Genomic DNA, 13,909 nt, shown 5'->3' on the forward strand with positions numbered 1-13,909 from the left:
CTTGACGCTGACTTCACTCTGACATTCACAAAAATCTATCCAAAGACACCCCCTTTTGACATCATCTCCAGATGTCTTGAATACACTGCTGAGTTGATTCTTCCAGATCATTAAAATATATATGCACATTATCCAGTGGTCCTCTTCAATTTGTGGTGTTTTCAGTAATCATTACCTCTTTGGATGCTTTATTACACATTTAACATTTCTGTATCCAATTCAGTTACATTAGTGTATAAGATTTCAAAAGAACTGGTTTCTCAAAATGATGATATTTAACATCTATGGCCTTTTTTTAATCAAGTAAATCTATAAGGCTGTCAAGGACAGCAGTGAAGTTTGTGTGTGGTGATTGCTGCCTCAGAGTCTCCGGTCCTGCCCCATGATCTTGCAGGTGTTTATGCATCCTTGTCAATGTCATCACATCAGTCAATTAGGAGCTGAAATTGAACTACCTGGAGGCTAATTTTTCTTTTTAAAAATAATACACTCAATTTCCCCTATTAATTCTTTTTTATTTCTCATAATGAGGCTCAGCACTTTTCCTAATATGTATATTTTGTGGGTCGGAGGGCACAGCCCTGAAAGCCTGCAGACAGCACCAACTTTATAAGAGTATCCAGAAGTGGCTGTGGATGTTGTGTGACTTTAGCCACTGAGCACGAGCACCTGCTGTCCCTCCAAATGTTCTGCCTCCCTTGCTGAGAGTCCTGAAGGCCACTGCCTCTTGTAAAATTCTACATTACAGATCATATATTTTCAAAAGGTATAAATTTGTGAAAGCCTTCCGTTGTTTCTGTAAAATGGGGGGTACTTGCCTTTGCTCATTTCAGGCTAAACTAACTCCACAAGGACACACACACACACACACACACACACACACAAACACACACGCAGTTTTGAGTGCCCACAAGGAAAATTTTGAAAGGCTCCGGGACAGTGGTGGCACTCAAACCTTTGGAATTTTGAGCTCTATGAAAGTATCACTTATTCAGAAATTAAGCATTATAATTCTCGACCAAGAGAGTCAGAATCCCCCACAAGATACTTACCAGAATTTTTTTTAAAGAAACGATCTTCCCTAAAATCCAATGATAAATCAAATATCCATGGAAAGAATATAGATCAGTAATATCAAGAAACAATTTCTAAACTAATGCTGATTAGCCATCAGCCCCAACCAAAGGACATAGAAATAAGACACCTGGAGATAAAGAGATGGAAGAGAGGTATTAAAAAGCAAGAATATAAAAGAAGTAATGGCCCTATGGAAACCTGCTCATTTTCTTTGAAATAATTACTTAGTTAAAGGAACTCATTCGTGAGGATTGGAAATGCACCAAGAGGAAATCTAGCATGGAAAAGAAGCAGAAGCAGGCCTCAGTTTTCTCCGAGGCTGATCCTAAATGAAAAAAAAAATTTCCTTGGCTTCCACAATACACAACCTGCATTGATGCCTAAACAGAAGAGTGAGGAGGAGAGAAAACCGAATGTGTGTGGAAGCCATCCTTCATCAACACTGCTGGAAACACAGAATTGTGGTGTTGGGGCACTGCCCAACTGATATATATATAACGGCAGGAATAAGCTCTAACTAGGTTTCTGAGCAAAAAATGCTTTTAGCTTTAAACCTACTCAAGTAAACATGCAGAGAAATCATGGTAAGTGCTTGAGATGTAGCCTTGCTCTTTAGGTGAGATAAAGGAATGCTTCTACATTTGTTCCATTTTGGAAACATATGTGAGTGGAAGCCAACCTTCACCTAGGTTTTTGAGAACCCAGAGTTTCTGGCCTCAGGGAATTACAGTACTTACATATATAAGGGGAGGCACAAGCTCCAGGTCGCTTTTCCATTCCAAACAGCTTTTACTTGAAACCGACTTTCAGAATCATGCTGAGAAATCAGAGTTAGTGTTTCTACATGTCACTCCACCTTTTATGCTGTATGAAAGAACTCCACACCACATGCTCAACTTTCAGATCTGTATGAGTTTGGAAGCCGTCCTTCAACTAGCTAATTGGGAACCCACAGTTTCTGGGGTAGGGAAACTATGCTACATACATATCTATGGGGATGCACTAGTACCAAAACGGTTTTGCACTGCAAACCGCGTTTACTTGCAACTGGCTCTGAAAAACATACTGAGAAATCAGACTAAGTGTTTCTGTATGTCACTACACCTTCAATGCTGGATGAAAGAATGCCTCTCCACATGCTAACTTCTGACATTTGAATGAGTGTTGGAGCCGTCCTTCACCTAACTTGTTGGAAACCCAGAGTTTCTGTTCTAGGGGAACTACGCTGCTTACATATCTAACCGGAGGCAGTCGCTCCAACGTGGTTTTCGTAAGCAAACTGCTTTTACTTTGAAACCGGTGTTAGTAAACACGCTGAGAAATCAGAGAAGGTGTTTCTACATGTCACTCTGCCTTCTATGCTGGATGAAAGAACGCCACTCCACATGCTCTATTTTCAAATCTGTATATGTATGGAAGCCATCCTTCACCTAACTTGTTGAGAACCATAGTTTCTGGACTAGGGAAACTACACTGCTTTCTTATATTTGGGGACGTCCTAGCACCAACTCGCATTTTCACTGCAAACCGCTTTACTTGAAACCGGCTTTGAGAAACATGCTGAGAAATCAGAGAAAGTGTTTCAGTATGTCACTTAACCTTCAATGCTGGATGAAAGAACGCCTCTCCACATGCTCACTTATGACAGCTGTATGAGTGTTGGGGCCGTCCTTCACTTAAAATGTTGGAAACCCAGAGTTTCTGGTCTTGGGGTACTACGCTGCTTACATATCTAAGGGGAGGCACTCACTCCAACGGGGTTTTCCACAGCAAACCGCTCTTCCTTTGAAACTGCCATTAGGAAACCTGCTGAGAATTCAGAGAATGTGTTTCTACATGTCACTCTGCCTTTTATGCTGGATGAAAGAACGCCTCTCCACATGCTCTATTTTCAGATCTGTGTATGTGTGGAAGACGTCGTTCACCTACCTACTTGGAAACTTAGAGTTTCTGGGCTAGGGAAACTACGCTGCTTTCATATATACGGGGACGTACTAGATCCAACACAGTTTTCACTGCAAATCCATTTTACTTGAACCCGGGTCTCAGAAACATGCTGAGAAATCAGAGTAAGTGTTTCTGTATGTTGCTTAAACTTCAATTCTGGAAGAAGGAACGCCTCTCCACATGCACACTGCTGACATCTGAATGTGTGTTGGAGCCATCCTTCACCTACCTTCTTGGAAACCCAGAGTTTCTGGTCTAAGGGAACTATGCTGCTTATCTATCTAAGGGGAGGCACTCGCTCCAACGCGGTTTTCCACAGCAAACCGCTTTTACTTTGAAACCGGCGTTAGTAAACATGCTGAGAAATCAGAGAATGTGTTTTCTACATGTCACTCTGCCTTTTATGCTGGATGAAAGAACGCCTCTCCACGTGCTCACTTCTGACATCTGAATATGTGTTAGAGCCGTCCTTCACTAAACTTGTTGGAAACCCAGAGTTTCGGGTCTAGGGGAACTACGCTACTTACATATCTAAGGGGAAGAACTCGCTCCAACGTGGTTTTCCACAGCAAACCTCTTATACTTTGAAACCAGTGATGGGAAACATGCTGAGAAATCAGAGAATGTGTGTCAAGAAGTCCCTATGCCTTTTATGCTGGATGAAAGTACGGCTCTCTATTTGCTCAATTTCAAATCCGGATGTGTGTGGAACCAGTCCTTCACATAGCTTGTTGGGAGCCCAGAGTTTCTGGCCTAGGGAAACTAAGCTATTTACCTATATATGCATACGGACTAGTACCAACACGATTTTTCACTGCAAACAGCCTTTTACTTTGAAACCGGCGTTAGGAAACATGCTGAGAAATCAGAGAACGTGTGTCTAGAAGTCTCTCTGCCTTTTATGTTGAATGAAACTACGACTCTCTACTTGTTCAATTTGAGATCCCTATGTGTGTGGAAGCAGACCTTCACCTAGATGGCTGGGAATCCAGAGTTTTTGGCTTGTGGAAACTACTCTACTTACATATTTATGCAGACACACTACACCCAACACGGTTTTCCACTGCAATCCTCTTTAACTTGAAACTGGCTTTGAGAAACATGCTGAGGAATCAGAGAAGGTGTTACAGTATGTCACTTAACCTTCAATCCTGGATGAAAGAACGCCTCTAAACAAGCTCACTTCTGACATCTGAATGTGCGTTGGAGCCGTCCATCACCTAACTTGTTGGAAACCCAGTGTTTGTGGCTGAGGGGAACTACCCTACTTACAAATCTAAGGGGAGGCACCCACTCCAACGTGGTTTTCCACAGCAAACTGCTTTTACACTGAAACCGGCGTTAGGAAACATGCTGAGAAATCAGAGAATGTGGGTCCAGAATTCTCTCTGCCTTTTAAGCTGGATGAAAGAATGCCTCTCCACATGCTCAATTTTCAGAACTGTATGAGTGTGGAAGCCCCCCTTCAAATACTTTGTTAAAAACCCAGGGTTTCACTACAAGGTAATCTACGCTGCTTTCATATATATGGGGACGTACTAGGACGAACTCGACTTTTCACTGCAAACCACTTTTACTTCAAACCTACCTTGAGAAACATGCTGAGAAATCTGAGTATGCATTTCTGTACGTCACTTAACCTTCAATGCTGGATGAAAAAGGGCTTTCCACAAACTCACATCTGACATCTGAAATTATGTTGGAGCTGTCCTTCATTAACTTATTGGAAACCCATAGTTTCTGGTATAGGGGAACTACGCTACTTACATATCTAAGGGGAGGCACTCGCTCCAAAGCGGTTTTCCACAGCAAACCTCTTTTACATTGAAACCGGCGGTAGGAAACATGCTGAGAAATCAGAGAATGTGTGTCTAGATGTCCCTCTCTCTTTAATGCTGGATGAAAGAATGCCTCTCCACATGCTCAGTTTTCAGAAATGTTTCTGTCTGGAAGCCGTCCTCACATAGCTTGTTGGAAACCCAGAGTTTCAGTCCACAGTAAACTACGCTGCTTTCATATATATCGTGAAATACTAGTTCAAACTCAGTTTTTCACTGCAAACCGCTTTTACTTGAAACCGGCTTTGTGAAACATGCTGAGAAATCAGAGTATGTGTTTCTGTATGTGACTTAACCTTCAATGCTGGGTGAAAGAATGGCACACCACAAGCTCACTTCTGAGATCTGAATTGCTCTTGGAGCCATCCATCAATTACCTTGAAAGGAAACACACGTTTAATTGCTGAGGGGAACTACGCTACTTTAAAATCTAAGTTGAGTCACTCGCTCAAACGCGGTTTTCCACAGCAAACCGATTTTACATTGAAAACGCCATTAGGAAACATGCTAAGAAATCACAGAATTTTTGTCTAGAAGTCCCTGTGCCTTTAATCCAGGATGAAAGAATGCCTCTCCACATGCTGAATTTTCAGAATTTAATGAGTGTGGAAGCCGTCCTTTACCTAGCTTGTTGGAAACCAAGTTTCAATACAAGGCAAACTACACTGCTATCAAAAATATGTGGATGTACTAGCACGAAATCTGCTTTTCACTGCAAAATGGTTTTACTTGAAATCTTCTTTGTGAAACATGCTGAAAAATCAGAGAAATTGATTCTGTATGTCACTTAAACTTCAATGCTGGATGAAAGAAGGCCTCTCCACAAGCTCACTTCTGAGTTCTGAATTTTGTTGGAGACATCCTTCACCTAAATTGTAGGAAAACCAGAGTTTCTGTTATAGTAATCTACGGTACTTACAAATCTAAAGGGAGGCAGTCGTTCCAAAGTGGTTTTCCTCAGCAAATGGCTTATCGTTGAAAACGGCGTTAGGAAACATGCTGAGAAATCAGAGAATGTGGGTCTAGAAGTCTCTCTGCCTTTTAAGCTGGATGAAAGAATGCCTCTCCACATGCTCAATTTTCAGAACTGTATGAGTGTGGAAGCCTTCCTTCAACTGCTTTGTTAAAAACCCAGGGTTTCACTCCAAGGTAATCTACGCTGCTTTCATATATATGGGGACGTACAAGGACAAACTCGGTTTTTCACTGCAAACCACTTTTACTTCAAACCGGCCTTGAGAAACATGCTGAGAAATCCGAGTATGCATTTCTGTATGTCACTTAAGCTTCAATGCTGGATGAAATAATCCCTCACTGCATGCTAACTTCTGACAGCTGAATGTGTGTAGGAGCCGTCCTTCATGTAACTTGTTGGAAACCCAGTTTCTGGTCTTGGGGACTTCACTACTTACATATCCAACCAGAGGCATTTGCTCCAATATTGTTTTCCACAGCAAACCACTTTTACTTTCAATCCAGCCTTAGGAAGCATGCTGAGAAATCAGAGAATGTGTTTCTACATGTCACTCAGTCTTTTATGCTGGAAGAAAAACGCCTCTCCACATGATATATTTTTAGATCTGTGTATGTGTGGAAGCCATCCTTCACCTATATTGTTGGGAATCCAGGCTTTCTGGACTAGGGAAACTACGCTCCTTTCATATATATGGGGACGTATTGGCACCAATTCGCATGTCCACTGCAAAACGTTTTTACTTGAAACGGTATTGAGAAACATGCTAAGAAATCAGTGTTTTAGTATGTCACTTAACCTTCAATGGTGGAAGAAGGAATGCCTATCCACATGCTGATTTCTGACATCAAAATGTGCGTTAGAGTCATTCTCCACATAATTTCTTTGAAAAGAAAGGTTTCTGGTCTAGGGGAACTACGCTTCTTATATATCTAAGCAGAGACCCTCACTCCAAAGTGGTTTTCCACAGAAAACTGCTCTTTCTTATATACTGGCTTTAGGAAACATGCTGAGAATTCAGAGTAAGTATTTCTATATGTCTCTTAACCTTCAATGCTGGATGAAAGAACACCTCTCCACAAGATCACTTCTGACATTTGAATTTGTGTTGGAGACGTCCTTCTACTAACTTGTTGGAAAACCACAGTTTCTGGAATACGAGAACTACCCAATTTACATATCAATGCGGAGGCACACGACTCAAAGCAGTTTACCAAACCAAAGTGATTTTTCTTTGAAACAAGGGTTTCATAGTTAACATAAAAGGCAGAGTGAGATGTACAAACAACTTCTCTGATTTTTCAGTACGTTGCTTAAACCCGGTTTCAAGTAAAAGCTGTTTGCACTGAAAAACCGAGTTCATGCTAGTACGTCCCCATATATATGAAAGCAGCGTAGATTACCTTGGACTAAAATTCTGGGTTTCCAACAAGCTAGGTGAAGAACGGCTTCCATACTCATACAGTTCTGAAAAATGAGCATGTGGAGAGGCGATCCATCATCCAGCATAAAAGTCAGAGTTATTCTAGACACACATTCTCAGATTAATCAGCAAGTTTCCTAAAGCCGTGTTCAACGTAAAAGCGGTTTACTGAGGAAAACCGAGTTGGAGCGAGTGCCTCAACTTAGATATGTAAGTAGCATAGTTTCCCTAAACCAGAAAGTATGGGTTTTCTACAATTTAGCTGAAGGAAGGTTCCAAGAGAAATTCAGATAACAGAAGTGACCTGTCGAGAGGGATTCTTTCATCTAGCATTGAAAGTTAAGTCACATACAGAAACGCATACTCTGATTTCTCAGCATGTTTCACAAAGCCGGTTTCAAGTAAAAGCGGTTTGCAGTGAAAAACTGAGTTTGAACTAGTACTTCACCATATATATGAAAGCAGCATAGTTTACCATGGACTGAAACTCTGTGTTTCCAACAAGCTAGGTGAGGACGGCTTCCAGACAGAAACAGTTCTGAAAACTGAGCATGTGGAGAGGCGTTCTTTCATCCAGCATTAAAGGCAGAGGGTCTTCTAGACACACATTCTCTGATTTCTCAGCATGTTCCTAACGCCAATTTCAGTGTAAAAGCTGTGCTGTGAATAACACGTTGGAGCGTGAGCCTCGCCTTAGATTTGTAACCAGCGTAGTTACCCTAAGCCACAAAACCAGTGTTTCCTACAAGTTAGGTGAAGGATGGTTCCAACACACATTCAGATGTCAGATGTGAGGCTGTGGAGAAGCGTTCTTTCATCCAGTGATATATAAAAACACACACTCTGATTTCTCAGCATGTTTCACAAAGCCGGTTTTAAGTAACAGCGTTTTGCTGTGAAAAACCGAGTTAAGGCTAGTAGGTCCCCATATATATGAAAGCAGCATAGGTTCACTTGTACTCAAACTCTGGGTTCCCAACAAGATAGGTGAAGGAAAGCTTCCAAACACATACAAGCGTGAAAATTGAGTATGTGGAGAGTCGTTCTTTCATCCAGCAATAAAGACAGAGGGACTTCTAGACACACATTCTCTGATTTCTCAGCATGTTTCCTACCGCCAGTTTCAATGTAAAAGAGGTTTGCTGTGGAAAACCGCTTTGGAGCGAGTGCCTCCACTTAGATATGTAAGTAGCGTAGTTCCCCTATACCAGAAACTATGGGTTTCCAATAAGTTAAGTGAAGGACGGCTCCAACATAATTTCAGATGTCAGATGTGAGTTTGTGGAAAGCCCTTTTTCATCTAGCATTGAAGGTTAAGTGACGTACAGAAATGCATACTCAGATTTCTCAGCATGTTTCTCAAGGTAGGTTTGAAGTAAAAGTGGTTTGCAGTGAAAAGTCGAGTTCGTCCTAGTACGTCCCCATATATATGAAAGCAGCGTAGATTACCTTGTAGTGAAACCCTGGGTTTTTAACAAAGTATTTGAAGGGGGGCTTCCACACTCATACAGTTCTGAAAATTGAGCATGTGGAGAGGCATTCTTTCATCCAGCTTAAAAGGCAGAGAGAATTCTGGACCCACATTCTCTGATTTCTCAGCATGTTTCCTAACGCCGGTTTCAGTGTAAAAGCAGTTTGCTGTGGAAAACCACGTTGGAGTGGGTGCCTCCCCTTAGATTTGTAAGTAGGGTAGTTCCCCTCAGCCACAAACACTGGGTTTCCAACAAGTTAGGTGATGGACGGCTCCAACGCACATTCAGATGTCAGAAGTGAGCTTGTTTAGAGGCGTTCTTTCATCCAGGATTGAAGGTTAAGTGACATACTGTAACACCTTCTCTGATTCCTCAGCATGTTTCTCAAAGCCAGTTTCAAGTTAAAGAGGATTGCAGTGGAAAACCGTGTTGGGTGTAGTGTGTCTGCATAAATATGTAAGTAGAGTAGTTTCCACAAGCCAAAAACTCTGGATTCCCAGCCATCTAGGTGAAGGTCTGCTTCCACACACATAGGGATCTCAAATTGAACAAGTAGAGAGTCGTAGTTTCATTCAACATAAAAGGCAGAGAGACTTCTAGACACACGTTCTCTGATTTCTCAGCATGTTTCCTAACGCCGGTTTCAAAGTAAAAGGCTGTTTGCAGTGAAAAATCGTGTTGGTACTAGTCCGTATGCATATATAGGTAAATAGCTTAGTTTCCCTAGGCCAGAAACTCTGGGCTCCCAACAAGCTATGTGAAGGACTGGTTCCACACACATCCGGATTTGAAATTGAGCAAATAGAGAGCCGTACTTTCATCCAGCATAAAAGGCATAGGGACTTCTTGACACACATTCTCTGATTTCTCAGCATGTTTCCCATCACTGGTTTCAAAGTATAAGAGGTTTGCTGTGGAAAACCACGTTGGAGCGAGTTCTTCCCCTTAGATATGTAAGTAGCGTAGTTCCCCTAGACCCGAAACTCTGGGTTTCCAACAAGTTTAGTGAAGGACGGCTCTAACACATATTCAGATGTCAGAAGTGAGCACGTGGAGAGGCGTTCTTTCATCCAGCATAAAAGGCAGAGTGACATGTAGAAAACACATTCTCTGATTTCTCAGCATGTTTACTAACGCCGGTTTCAAAGTAAAAGCGGTTTGCTGTGGAAAACCGCGTTGGAGCGAGTGCCTCCCCTTAGATAGATAAGCAGCATAGTTCCCTTAGACCAGAAACTCTGGGTTTCCAAGAAGGTAGGTGAAGGATGGCTCCAACACACATTCAGATGTCAGCAGTGTGCATGTGGAGAGGCGTTCCTTCTTCCAGAATTGAAGTTTAAGCAACATACAGAAACACTTACTCTGATTTCTCAGCATGTTTCTGAGACCCGGGTTCAAGTAAAATGGATTTGCAGTGAAAACTGTGTTGGATCTAGTACGTCCCCGTATATATGAAAGCAGCGTAGTTTCCCTAGCCCAGAAACTCTAAGTTTCCAAGTAGGTAGGTGAACGACGTCTTCCACACATACACAGATCTGAAAATAGAGCATGTGGAGAGGCGTTCTTTCATCCAGCATAAAAGGCAGAGTGACATGTAGAAACACATTCTCTGAATTCTCAGCAGGTTTCCTAATGGCAGTTTCAAAGGAAGAGCGGTTTGCTGTGGAAAACCCCGTTGGAGTGAGTGCCTCCCCTTAGATATGTAAGCAGCGTAGTACCCCAAGACCAGAAACTCTGGGTTTCCAACATTTTAAGTGAAGGACGGCCCCAACACTCATACAGCTGTCATAAGTGAGCATGTGGAGAGGCGTTCTTTCATCCAGCATTGAAGGTTAAGTGACATACTGAAACACTTTCTCTGATTTCTCAGCATGTTTCTCAAAGCCGGTTTCAAGTAAAGCGGTTTGCAGTGAAAATGCGAGTTGGTGCTAGGACGTCCCCAAATATAAGAAAGCAGTGTAGTTTCCCTAGTCCAGAAACTATGGTTCTCAACAAGTTAGGTGAAGGATGGCTTCCATACATATACAGATTTGAAAATAGAGCATGTGGAGTGGCGTTCTTTCATCCAGCATAGAAGGCAGAGTGACATGTAGAAACACCTTCTCTGATTTCTCAGCGTGTTTACTAACACCGGTTTCAAAGTAAAAGCAGTTTGCTTACGAAAACCACGTTGGAGCGACTGCCTCCGGTTAGATATGTAAGCAGCGTAGTTCCCCTAGAACAGAAACTCTGGGTTTCCAACAAGTTAGGTGAAGGACGGCTCCAACACTCATTCAAATGTCAGAAGTTAGCATGTGGAGAGGCATTCTTTCATCCAGCATTGAAGGTGTAGTGACATACAGAAACACTTAGTCTGATTTCTCAGTATGTTTTTCAGAGCCAGTTGCAAGTAAACGCGGTTTGCAGTGCAAAACCGTTTTGGTACTAGTGCATCCCCATAGATATGTATGTAGCATAGTTTCCCTACCCCAGAAACTGTGGGTTCCCAATTAGCTAGTTGAAGGACGGCTTCCAAACTCATACAGATCTGAAAGTTGAGCATGTGGTGTGGAGTTCTTTCATACAGCATAAAAGGTGGAGTGACATGTAGAAACACTAACTCTGATTTCTCAGCATGATTCTGAAAGTCGGTTTCAAGTAAAAGCTGTTTGGAATGGAAAAGCGACCTGGAGCTTGTGCCTCCCCTTATATATGTAAGTACTGTAATTCCCTGAGGCCAGAAACTCTGGGTTCTCAAAAACCTAGGTGAAGGTTGGCTTCCACTCACATATGTTTCCAAAATGGAACAAATGTAGAAGCATTCCTTTATCTCACCTAAAGAGCAAGGCTACATCTCAAGCACTTACCATGATTTCTCTGCATGTTTACTTGAGTAGGTTTAAAGCTAAAAGCATTTTTTGCTCAGAAACCTAGTTAGAGCTTATTCCTGCCGTTATATATATATCAGTTGGGCAGTGCCCCAACACCACAATTCTGTGTTTCCAGCAGTGTTGATGAAGGATGGCTTCCACACACATTCGGTTTTCTCTCCTCCTCACTCTTCTGTTTAGGCATCAATGCAGGTTGTGTATTGTGGAAGCCAAGGAAATTTTTTTTTTCATTTAGGATCAGCCTCGGAGAAAACTGAGGCCTGCTTCTGCTTCTTTTCCATGCTAGATTTCCTCTTGGTGCATTTCCAATCCTCACGAATGAGTTCCTTTAACTAAGTAATTATTTCAAAGAAAATGAGCAGGTTTCCATAGGGCCATTACTTCTTTTATATTCTTGCTTTTTAATACCTCTCTTCCATCTCTTTATCTCCAGGTGTCTTATTTCTATGTCCTTTGGTTGGGGCTGATGGCTAATCAGCATTAGTTTAGAAATTGTTTCTTGATATTACTGATCTATATTCTTTCCATGGATATTTGATTTATCATTGGATTTTAGGGAAGATCGTTTCTTTAAAAAAAATTCTGGTAAGTATCTTGTGGGGGATTCTGACTCTCTTGGTCGAGAATTATAATGCTTAATTTCTGAATAAGTGATACTTTCATAGAGCTCAAAATTCCAAAGGTTTGAGTGCCACCACTGTCCCGGAGCCTTTCAAAATTTTCCTTGTGGGCACTCAAAACTGCGTGTGTGTTTGTGTGTGTGTGTGTGTGTGTGTGTGTGTGTGTCCTTGTGGAGTTAGTTTAGCCTGAAATGAGCAAAGGCAAGTACCCCCCATTTTACAGAAACAACGGAAGGCTTTCACAAATTTATACCTTTTGAAAATATATGATCTGTAATGTAGAATTTTACAAGAGGCAGTGGCCTTCAGGACTCTCAGCAAGGGAGGCAGAACATTTGGAGGGACAGCAGGTGCTCGTGCTCAGTGGCTAAAGTCACACAACATCCACAGCCACTTCTGGATACTCTTATAAAGTTGGTGCTGTCTGCAGGCTTTCAGGGCTGTGCCCTCCGACCCACAAAATATACATATTAGGAAAAGTGCTGAGCCTCATTATGAGAAATAAAAAAGAATTAATAGGGGAAATTGAGTGTATTATTTTTAAAAAGAAAAATTAGCCTCCAGGTAGTTCAATTTCAGCTCCTAATTGACTGATGTGATGACATTGACAAGGATGCATAAACACCTGCAAGATCATGGGGCAGGACCGGAGACTCTGAGGCAGCAATCACCACACACAAACTTCACTGCTGTCCTTGACAGCCTTATAGATTTACTTGATTAAAAAAAGGCCATAGATGTTAAATATCATCATTTTGAGAAACCAGTTCTTTTGAAATCTTATACACTAATGTAACTGAATTGGATACAGAAATGTTAAATGTGTAATAAAGCATCCAAAGAGGTAATGATTACTGAAAACACCACAAATTGAAGAGGACCACTGGATAATGTGCATATATATTTTAATGATCTGGAAGAATCAACTCAGCAGTGTATTCAAGACATCTGGAGATGATGTCAAAAGGGGGTGTCTTTGGATAGATTTTTGTGAATGTCAGAGTGAAGTCAGTGTCAAGCACACAAGTTTAGCTTAAAAGCAAAAGGTGAAACAGACTTCTTTTCAAAAAGCTATTGTGTCTGGGGAGAAATCATCGAATCCATGGGTCAAGGGAAGGAAAAGAAAAACCTAGTGACCACGTGACTGTTTCAGGAGCTGGTAGTAAAATGACAGTTGATAATTGTGTAAATTAGATATGGTCTTGATGTCCAAATGACCCAAAATATGTTTAGTCCATGTGCCAAAAATATATCAAGGAATAAATAGTGATCTATGTTTCATCAGCTCTGTTATCCCCCCTTCAAGCCTGCATTGTGATTGGGAAACTAAGAACTTCTACTGCAGGGAGGGGAATTTTCAAAAAAGGAGTGTCCCCCAACTGAGAAAATAAAGAAAAAGTAGACGTGCACTGTAGAGACACAGGGAGATCTGTTGAACCAGGTGACACTTGCTTTACTGTCAATTATTAGGAGGCACAGCTTTTTGATGAGTTGGGTAACACGTTGCTGCCTTTGTCAAGGTATTGCCCACAGCTCTTGGGAAGGGATGAAGTGGGGCCAAGGAATTAGCCTCCGAATGCCCTTTGCCATGGATGTTGTCTCTATTTTCCACTTTTAAGCTTTATCTTAGACAAGTTGCAGAGTCTTGCCAAGTGAGCTACAGACAGTAAGTGCGTCTTGAAGCACGTGGCT

The sequence above is a fragment of the Vicugna pacos genome, chromosome 19, assembly GCF_048564905.1.
Source record: "Vicugna pacos chromosome 19, VicPac4, whole genome shotgun sequence".
Taxonomy (NCBI): domain Eukaryota; kingdom Metazoa; phylum Chordata; class Mammalia; order Artiodactyla; family Camelidae; genus Vicugna; species Vicugna pacos.